Raw genomic sequence first — 10,239 nt, 5'->3', positions numbered from 1 at the left:
ATCTCTAAGGTCTCTAACGGATCTGAAAACTCTGTAATGAATTGGAATGTTACAGGTTTCAGAAGCAAAACATGCTGAAAGCAGAGGAAAGCATATGAATGAGATCAGTGAAGGTAAAATTCATCCTCTCCAAATCTCTGATTGGATGGCCTTATGTGCCACATGGAGAATGCATTACCTCTTTCAAAGTAGAATACATCAATGAACAAATAGCAACAATAGGCCATGCCTAGCAATTTAAGATTGCAAAACTTTTTCTGGTGAAATTATATACTTTGTAGATAGAAGGGACCTAAAAAGTGATTTGATATAGCTTTTCTTTTTAATCTGTGAAATGTAAGTATTATGAAAGTGAAAAAAAGTCACTCAGTCATGTCTGATTCTTTGTGATCCCATGGACTGTAGCCCACCAAGCTCCTCTTTCCATGGAATTCTCCAGGCAAGAACACTGTAGTGGGTTGCCATTTCCTTCTCCAGGGGATCTTCCTGACCCAGGGACTGAACCCAGGTCTCCCATTAGAAGGTAAAGGCAGACTCTTTACCTACTGAGCCACCAGGGAAGACCAAGTATTATGAAATGTTAACACGTATTATGTAACAAATGAGTTCTGTGTTTAAATAAGTATGGAAAACACTGCACACTATATTTGACTGGAAGATCTCAAATCTGTGTATTAAAGTTCCTAGAAATTCATCAGTAAAGAAAATGAGTTAACTCTAAACATATATTTCATTCACTCAACATTTATCACACGCCCACTGTGTACCAGCAGCCAATGCTAAGGTGAGAGCAAGTTCGATATTCAAGCAAAAGTAAGGGGACCAATATGGCTCAAGTGAAATGAGCCAGAGGGAGGGTCACAGGTGACGAGATGGAGAGGGTTGCTCATGATGATTCCTCTGGGCAGTTCAAAGCTTTTGGCTTTATCTCTCTAACTTCAGTCAAATAAAGTTCTTTGCTTTTAAGGACTCATGTGATTAGATTCAGCCAATGGAGATAATTTAGTATGGTCTCTCTGTAACCTTAATCACAACTGTAAAGCCCATTTGCCATGTAATTTATTCACAAATTCCAGGGATTATGGCATGGACATCTTTGGGAGAGGGAGCATTTTGCCTCCCCAAATCTTTAATGTAAAGATTAAAGGCATTTTTCAAAAGATATCCTATAATTTTAAGCTTTTTCTGTGAGATAAGAGATTATAGATAATACCCCATTTAGACAATCAAGAAGAGAAGCAAAAAAATAATTGTAATATGCAAAATATAATTAATTTCCTAAATATAATTTCTTTCCTTTTCTTCTTTTTCATTTGCATTTGATCCCATTTCATTCCATTCAATTCCACAGCTTTAGGTGAACGACTTCTATACGCCAGACACCAATGTTAGTTGCAATGGCTATGAAGATAGAAGACATATTTTTAGCTCTTAAGAAGCTCACAGCTTATTTGGAGAAACCTCACAAATGCAATTTTAAGCAACATGATATAGCAAATGAACGTTAGTGGCCAAATAAATTGAGTTAGAACTACTTATACACCCTAGAGTCCCTAATGCTATACTGGACCACAGGAATATGTCCAAAGTAACTAGATTTTCAAGAAGCCGCAGCAGTCTCCATAAAACATTTTTCTCCTTTGCTTGTATCTTCAGCTGCCGGTATAAAATCTTTTGGGGCATTGCCTTGTGACTAAAAGGGAAAACATTTCAGACTTGGCACGAGCTTGCTCATCTCACTATAACTTTATAAGGTCAAATACAAGCCTATAAAACCAAGGCTTCCCCTTGTGATCGATAGAGTGGGGGCATCAAGCTGGCAGCTGGGCTGGGGCCTGCATACGAGTCAATCCCCCAGGAGTACTCTGTCTGACCCTTTGGCATTCACTCTTGCTGTGCGTACATTGTAGGAGATTGCTGAGGTGCTCGTTGGCAGAGCTCTGAAGGAATTATATAGACCCTGGCACTGTCCTTCACAGACAAAAATGTCTCAAACTTTTATCAACACAATCAAGATAACTGTCTTGCCTTTGGTTGCCCTTTTGGATACCAGTATTTCAGAGAAAATGTGATTTCCCCCACAGATAAAATTCTTTCATATTGTTCATTAAGTAATTTATTCATATGTTCATTTATTCCTTCATTTTGTTGTACATCTCCAGAATATGACTCTAAGTTTTAGCTTGAAATGTATGCAGACTTCCCCACTTTTTTAAGGGAATTTAGAACTTGGTTCCGCCTAGCATGTGTAGTTAACCATTAGTTTGCAAGGATAAGAGGAAAGCAGGGATGCTCATATTTTTGAGCACACATAAGGCACTAACCAGTCCAAATATATGTCAGCCAGAGGTCTTGGGCAGTTCCTGACAACCCCTTGCTATAGCTGGTATTGCATTAACTTTTTAGTTTTGGGAAAATGGGTAGACCTGGAGGCTTTAGGTATCAGAGAAGAGGATACACTACTAATCAGTAGGAAAATATTTAGGTATTTTAACACTTAGTATAGCTATACTGGTCGTGAGAGCTAAATATCAATCCTGAGTAAGAGTATTTACATGAATTGGCAGATGAATTTGCCATGGACAATATCTTTCTGTTGTTTCTTTATTTTGACCTATTCACTCCTTTAAAACTGCCTATAAGAGCAATGTTTCCCAGATCTCCCTTTCCTTAAGAGTTACGGTGAGCTTTGTTTTAAATTTTGCTAGTTTTTTAAATTAATTTATTTATTTTAATTGGAGGCTAATTACTTTACAATATTGTAGCAGTTTTTGCCATACATTGACATGAATCAGCCATGAGTATACATGTATCCCCCATCCCGAACCCCCCTCCCACCTCCCTCCCCATCCCGCCCCTCAGGGTTGTTAAAAAGGTAAATCACTTGTCCTACATTTCTACTTTGTGGAAAAATATCCCAGAAGAATTCACTTTTACTATTTCAGTATTTAATTCTTCTAATGATTGCTTCCACAATTAAACACAGTAGTTTTATGTCTATGATTCTTAACAATGTTAAGTAGTATTCATTTAATTAAAGGGCCTTTAAATATATATATACAGATTACCAGGATCCTTCTTACTGTGGTCTGATTCAGGAAATCTATGCTGGATTTGGGAATATGAATTTTTTAAAAGTTCTGATGTGGCATCTTTGTTCAGCCAGAGTCAGAACTAATTTACTAGAGAATTATTATCATGTATTACTGTAAAGATCTTTGTTCAACCAGCATGGCCACGGTTGGCAGAATTTTGCAACTTGGAAATTTCTCTTCATTTGGAAAACATCTTACTTTGGTTTCTTCATCCTTTTCTGTTTTCACATTTTTCATCCTTTCTCTAAATTTATTTGCCTTTTTTTGGTGTGTCCTACAGCTTATCTGATAATAATAAGCTTATCTGATAATAATATAGGGTTACAGATTAACCCTCTATTCCTTGCTTTTATAACCAAATTTAGGGAGTTGACAAAATTGCTGTCATACATTATTGTCCAAAGAAAATTGACACAGTGAAAGGTCATTAAAATTGTAGACAGCAGACCTCTCAATAAAGATGATCAGAATTTTCTGGGAAAATGGATAATCTCATGATCAATTTAAAGTATACATGTTCTCAATAATTGGAAAACAACATATTGATTTAATATAGCAACTTATATTTAGCAAAAATTACTTACACACTCAGGAGCATAAAATCTCTATATTCATTCTGCTTTCCAAAGCATTTAATGCAGCCCTACTTGTTTATATAATAAGGATGGTGCTGAGTTTTCAAATAAAATTTTCTTCTGTAAGACACATTAAATCACTGGGAGTATTAGGCAGTAGAGAGCACAAATGCACTCAAAATAGGACATGGCATCTGTTAGACTTGGCTTGATAATGTTTCTAACCTCATGTTAAATCTCTGAGCATTACTAATATGCTTAACACAGGTAGCCAGCCTTACATTCTGGGTAAATGGAGCAACCAGGTCAGTTTCATCTGTTATATAAAAACTGTTCTTAATTGAATCATGTCTGAATATTTTCTCAATATTGGAGTGTTGTTTTGTAGAAGATTTTTAGTTTAATCATATTTCCTACAGAAGGAGTTGCTCCTCTCAATTTTTACAAAGGAATCTATAATTATTTCTGGGAATCTACACCACACAAAAACAGATGAAGGTAAATATTTTTTAAAAGAATACCATTTTTTCCTTCTCAACCAGCTTCTTTGTTTCACAATTTAACAGCAGATTTTTCTGCTTGGACTCAGTATTTTATCCCCTCATCTCAGTTGCTTCCTATTCCCAATTCCAGCACTTCTAAAATCTAATTTTTCCTTTCAAATATTTTAGACAATGAAAAATTGGAAAGTAAAAATTTAAAAATACCATTTATAATAGTGTTAAAACCATAAAATACTAAGGAATTATTTTTTTTGTAAGGTACATAAAATTGCCTCACTGAAAAACTACAAAATGGTGCTGAAAGAAATGTTAAAAGACTTATGTAAATAGGAAGAACTAATATATTTATTGATTTGGAAGATGCTACTGTTAAGATGTCCATTCTCCCCGCAATTTTATGTGTATGTGTGTATTCAACATAATTACAAATTGTCTAAATTTCCTGTGGGTTCTTAAAGAATCGTCTAAATTCCCTTTAATTTTTAAAGTATATTTAGAAATTCAAAGGACATAGACTAGCAAAAAAAAACAATCTTCTCACAAGCTAGCAATACCTGACCTCAGGATGTGTTACAAAGCTACAGTAGTAAAGATAGTAGATAAATATACTAAAATGATAATAGATAAATAAATTAAAATATAGTATCTCAAAATAGACTCACACATACATATATGGTTAAGTAATTTTCAACAAAGGCATCAAAGTGATTCATTGAGAAGAGCAAAATCTTTTCACAAATAGTGTTAGAAAAACTAGGTATTTAAACAGAAAAAGCACTTCAACTTCTACCTCACTCCATACTCAGAAATTATCTGAAATGGACATAGACCTATAGATAAGTGCTGAAATTATAAAGCTTCTAAAACAGTAAATTGGAAAATATCTTCATGAACTTGGAGTAGGCTAATATTTCTTAGGACAAAAAAATCACAAACTAGACTTAATTATAATCAAAAACTTCTGTTCATCGAAAGACAGTGTTAAGAAAACAAATAGATAAAACAACAGGCTTTAAGAAAATAATCATAACAAATACATTTGACACAGGCTTATAATATAGAGAGACTATACATAGAATTCGTAAAACTCAGGAATAGTGTTATAACTGTATGAAAAATGGACAAAATAAGTAAATATTTCACAAAAATCACGTATGTATTACTGATGAGCACATTAAAAAGTATTCAGCATCACTGATTCTCAAGGAAATGCAAATTAAAACACAAATTGATAAAAGATTGACAATACCAAAAGCTCTAGAGAACGTAGAACATCTGGAAATCTCACACATAGCTATAGATACATAGAATGGTACAATACCTTTGGAAAGTGGGTGGGCAGTTCCTTTAAAAGTTAAACATACATATGTGCATCCTATGATTCGGTAGCTACTCTCCTAGGTGTTTGTCTAAGAACTAGAAATATCTATCCACAAAAACCTTGTTATATAATGTTTAAAACTATTTGTAGTAGCCCGAAACTGGGAAAAAACCCAGTGTCCATCAAAAGGAGAACAATGATTAAATAAATTATTATATGTTTATACAATGGAACAACAATAACAATAAGTGAACAACTTCTTAGCACTTATCTTCATCTGGCTTATTATTTGTTTGTTTATTGTCTGCCTTCCCTTGCCAGGACATCTGTTCCATGAGATCAAGGCATCCGTCTGCTTATGGTCACTCATGTATTTTAGTACTGAGAAGCACTTAGGTATAAGAAGGACTCAATAAATTTTGTGGAATTGATGAAAGTAATATTTATGCCACTTCCTTCTTCTCTCAGAAGGTTACTGTCTTCCTCTACTCTCATATCCACTCAGTCTTTTTCATAAGCACCTATCCTTTCTTCTTACATGTCTCAGTGAATAAATGTCCTGTTCCTTCAAAAAGGAGTCTTCTATGTTCTTTATCTCACCTTTGCCTTTTAACCTGGAAAATTTCACAATTTATTCCCCATTTTCCCTACATCTGTAATTTCTCCTCTGCAGAAAGGTAAACTGCCCCTTTTCCTGGAGCCAATAAGCACACTTGAGTTTATGCTACCTAAAAACAAAACAAAAAACTTCTCTAGAATCCACATTCCCCAGTTGTGCTACTTTTTCTATGTATCTATATCTATCTATACTACCATTTGCAGCCAAGTTTCATGAGAAAGAATTCTATTTATATTATTTCCACTTTCTCATTGCTCATGTCATTCCTCAACCTACAGTATCCTGAATTCTTCTCTACCTACTCCACCAAGATTATTTTCATCTTAAAATGTACCATGATATTCATAATGTCAAAGTCACAGTTGATGGACAGTGCATTTCCATATCCTAAGGGCCCTTCTGGGGCAGTGACCTGTTGAACGTATCTATCTTCTTGACACTAGCATGATCCTTTTTTCTTGCTATCTTTCTGATTTTTTATGTTCTTATTCTCTAACACAGACTCAACTTTCTCAACTTATTTAAATGTTGATGTCTCCCAGAATTTCAGATGCATCTTTTCACTCTGTCCAGCTGTGCCAGCATTCTTCCTATTGCAAAAAAAAAAAGCACAAGCTTAATTCTTTCCTGCAGACATATTTGCTATCATTTCTGCCTGGAACACTTCTTTTTTGTCCTTCTTGTTCTAAGTCACCTTCTGTGTGACTATATCTCTCAGGATCCTCATAGCAAATATGTCATACCAAAAAGGGAATAATTAAAGAATTTTAATAAAAATAGCATTTACGGGTAGGTATGGGTAGGATGTAGGGAAATTTACAAGGAACAGTAAAACACTCTTTTGCCCCTTGACAACAGCAAAAAGTTGTGCATCAAAGAAAGACTAGCAGTACTAGGTGATAGTTACAGGCACAAAAGGGGGCTGCCTGGCAGAAGCTGTGTCCTTCAGATACACAGCCACTGACAAAGCACGGTCAAGCAAAAAGTGAGAAGGAAGACAGAATACTTTGACCTCTGCTCTCTCCCACTCTCTGACTGGCTGACCCTGTGGGAAGCCAGAGGACAAGGGGGCCTTGTTGATGTTGCCTATATGAGTCACTCCTGGAGGCTGAGAAGGACACAAAGTAGAACTGGAGGGGCCAACAGTGAATCCCCAGTGTACCTCTTTTCTCTGTCAGCATCCATCAGTGTTGTTTGTCAAGATGAACACCTTGTTCCAACACAGGAGAATAGAGAGTCTTATCAGTTAGCATGTCTTTTTGGAGTGATATCAATTCAGTCAGTCTTACCTGAAAGTTAAAGTAGTAGCACCTTAAATGTATTTCATTTAAGGTAGATATAACATAAACCCTGACAGTTGGCTTTTCTTTCTATAACACGAGTACCTGACTTAAGCTTTGATTGCTCAGGCACCCACTTCAAAGAGTGGTCTACTTCAAAGATGGCATCCACTTCAAAAATGGCATCCACTTCAAAGATGGCTAAATTAAATACCTTGAGTAAGCACATTGCCGGCCACATGACTAGATAAAGAGCCAACTCCACTGCCCTCCACCAAGGCTCCTTTGTTTTAGAAGTCTCGGTTGATTTTGAAAACTGACCATTTGGGCTGCTTGTTCTTTTTCTCTTTCCATGCTTTAAATTACCACTCTTATGTTTTAAATTCATCATTTAAAAGTGAGACTTGGCAACCCTAGACCCCTACCCTGGACCTCAATAAAGCAGAGTCCTGGGCCTCTCTCCTCCTTCCTCCCCTGTTTCTGTCTCTCTTTCTCCCTACCTGTGACCTTGCTGTGTGGCCCTAGGTGTGCCCTTGCTTTTCAGGACCTGTGAGTAATAAAACATTTCTTAAGTTTCCTGATGTTTATTGCTGAGATCATCTTGCAATTGTAATAAAAACAAGAAGTCCAGGTCCATCCACAACATTGGTTATCAATAGGCTGATCAGCATGAAACAGAAGTGGACCAAAAAGGTGGAGAGAATTAATTAAAATAAAATTAGCCCTACAGTCCCTGCTTCTGTTACTAGTCACAGGGACTACATATTCATATATTTCTTCCTCCATCAATCTTTCTGTGTTACCCTGTCTATTGGCATCTTGGCTGTTTTTATTTCCTCCTTTGTGATGATGCTTCTTCACCATAGAGTAAAAGTCCTCATTGATTGGTACAGTTTTCCTTTGATCAGAGCTATTGGGCAAATGATCACGGAGAAAGAATCCAGTAGATCCCTGGATACTAGTCTTCTTTGTCCTCACTGTATAGCTGTGCCCCAGTTTTCCCAGATAATAAGGATCAACTACCAATGTTCTCCTTCTTTGTTAGTTCAGGGTATGAAAAATACAAAACGATCTGATGGCAGTCTCAAATCACAAGTTAGTAGAATAATGACTGTATTCCTTAGTGGAAGCACTCCTCCATGAGGCACTAAGATTTCCAACTCCAGGTCTCAAGGTCACTGAGATAACCTCTTTTGCCTCTTCTTTTGCCAGACCCTGAATTCCGGCTTTTGGTAAGATTGTACCATATATTGACCACTGCTGCTGCTGCTAAGTCGCTTCAGTCATGTCCAACTCTTAATGATCCCATGGAATGCAGCCTACCAGGCTCCTCCGTCCAGGGGATTTTCCAGGCAAGAGTGCTGGAGTGGGCTGCCATTGCCTTCTCTGATATTGATCACTGGTATATAACAAATCCTGTAGAGTGTCAGCTCAGCCTTGCAGGATGTTGACTCCAAGCCATCCCCATAAATAAATTTTCCTCAGGTAATTGCAGTTTTGGACCATGAATTTTAAATCATTATAACTAGCTCAAACACATCTTTGTCAATCAAAATAGAAATCATTACAATCAACACATGTTTGCCAACTAGGAATAAGTTTGTTTATTCCTGTAGTGTGAAAATCCATGCTTCAGCATTTGATGAACTCTTAAAAAGTATTTTCTGCCTCTTGCTGGTTGTGGAAGCATTATTCCTGAAAAAAGTTGTTGAGATGCTTGAAGAGGTGGCAGTCAGTTGGCAAGAAGTCAGGTCCATATGGCGGATGAGGCAAAACTTTGTAGCCTAATTTGTTCAACTTTTGAAGCATTGATTGTGCAACATGTGCTTCAGTGTTATTGTGGAGAAGAATTGGGCCCAATCTGTTGACCAATGCTGGCTGCAGGCATTGCAGTCTTTGGAGCATCAATTTGCTGTGCATATTTCTCAGATATAATGGTTTTGCTGGGATTCAGAAAGCTGTAGTGGATCAGACAGGCAACAGACCACCAAACAGTGGCCATGACCTCTTTTTGTGCAACTTTGGCTTTGGGAGGTACTTTGGAGCTTCTTTTCAGTCTAACCACTGAGCTGGTTGTTGCCAGTTGTATAAAATCTGCTTTTCATCACACATCACAATCCTATCAAGAAATGGTTCATTCTTATTGCATAGAATAAGAATCAAAACAATATATATATATATATATATATTTTTTTTTTTTTGCTTTGCAGTCAGCTCATGAGGCATCCATTTATTAAACTTTTTCACCTTTCCAATTCTCTTCAAATGCCGAACAACCATAGAATGGTCGACACTGAGTTCTTCAGCAAGTTCTTGTGTAGTTGTACAAGGATCGGCTTTGGTGATCCTCTCGGTTGTTGTCAACTTCTGATGGCCGGTCATTGCACTCCTCATCTTCAGGGCTCTCATCTCATTTGCAGAATTTCTTGAACCACCACTGCACTGTATGTTCGTCAGCAGTTTCTGGGCCAAATTTATTGTTGATGTTGTGAGTTGTCTCCACTGCTTTATGACCCATTTTGAACTTGAATAAGAAAATTGCTCAAATTTCCTTTTTGTCTAACACCATTTCCCTAGTCTAAAATAAATGTAAAATAAACAGCTAGTAATGTCATTAGCAAAAAAAAAAATAATAATAAAGCAGGAATGTGCATTAAAATGATGTATAACATAACCACATTTATTTAAGAATGTATTCCAATGTACTTCAGTACTTTGGCCACCTGATGCGAAGAACTGACTCATTAGAAAAGACCCTGATGCTGGGCAAGATTGAAGGCAGAAAAATAAGGGGATGACAGAGGATAATATGTTTGGATGGCATCACCGATTCAATGAACATTAGT

The 10,239-nt window shown here is 36.6% G+C and overlaps 1 pseudogene; it reads right to left on the bottom strand.

Annotated features, from left to right (window-relative positions):
* Positions 1-8,938: 8,938 nt before the first annotated feature.
* Positions 8,939-9,962, bottom strand: LOC105005454 (annotated as a pseudogene).
* Positions 9,963-10,239: the final 277 nt, after the last annotated feature.

This window comes from Bison bison, unplaced genomic scaffold, assembly GCF_000754665.1.
Source record: "Bison bison bison isolate TAMUID 2011002044 unplaced genomic scaffold, Bison_UMD1.0 scf7180017864491, whole genome shotgun sequence".
NCBI lineage: Eukaryota > Metazoa > Chordata > Mammalia > Artiodactyla > Bovidae > Bison > Bison bison.
This window is presented reverse-complemented; position numbering and strand designations above follow the sequence as displayed.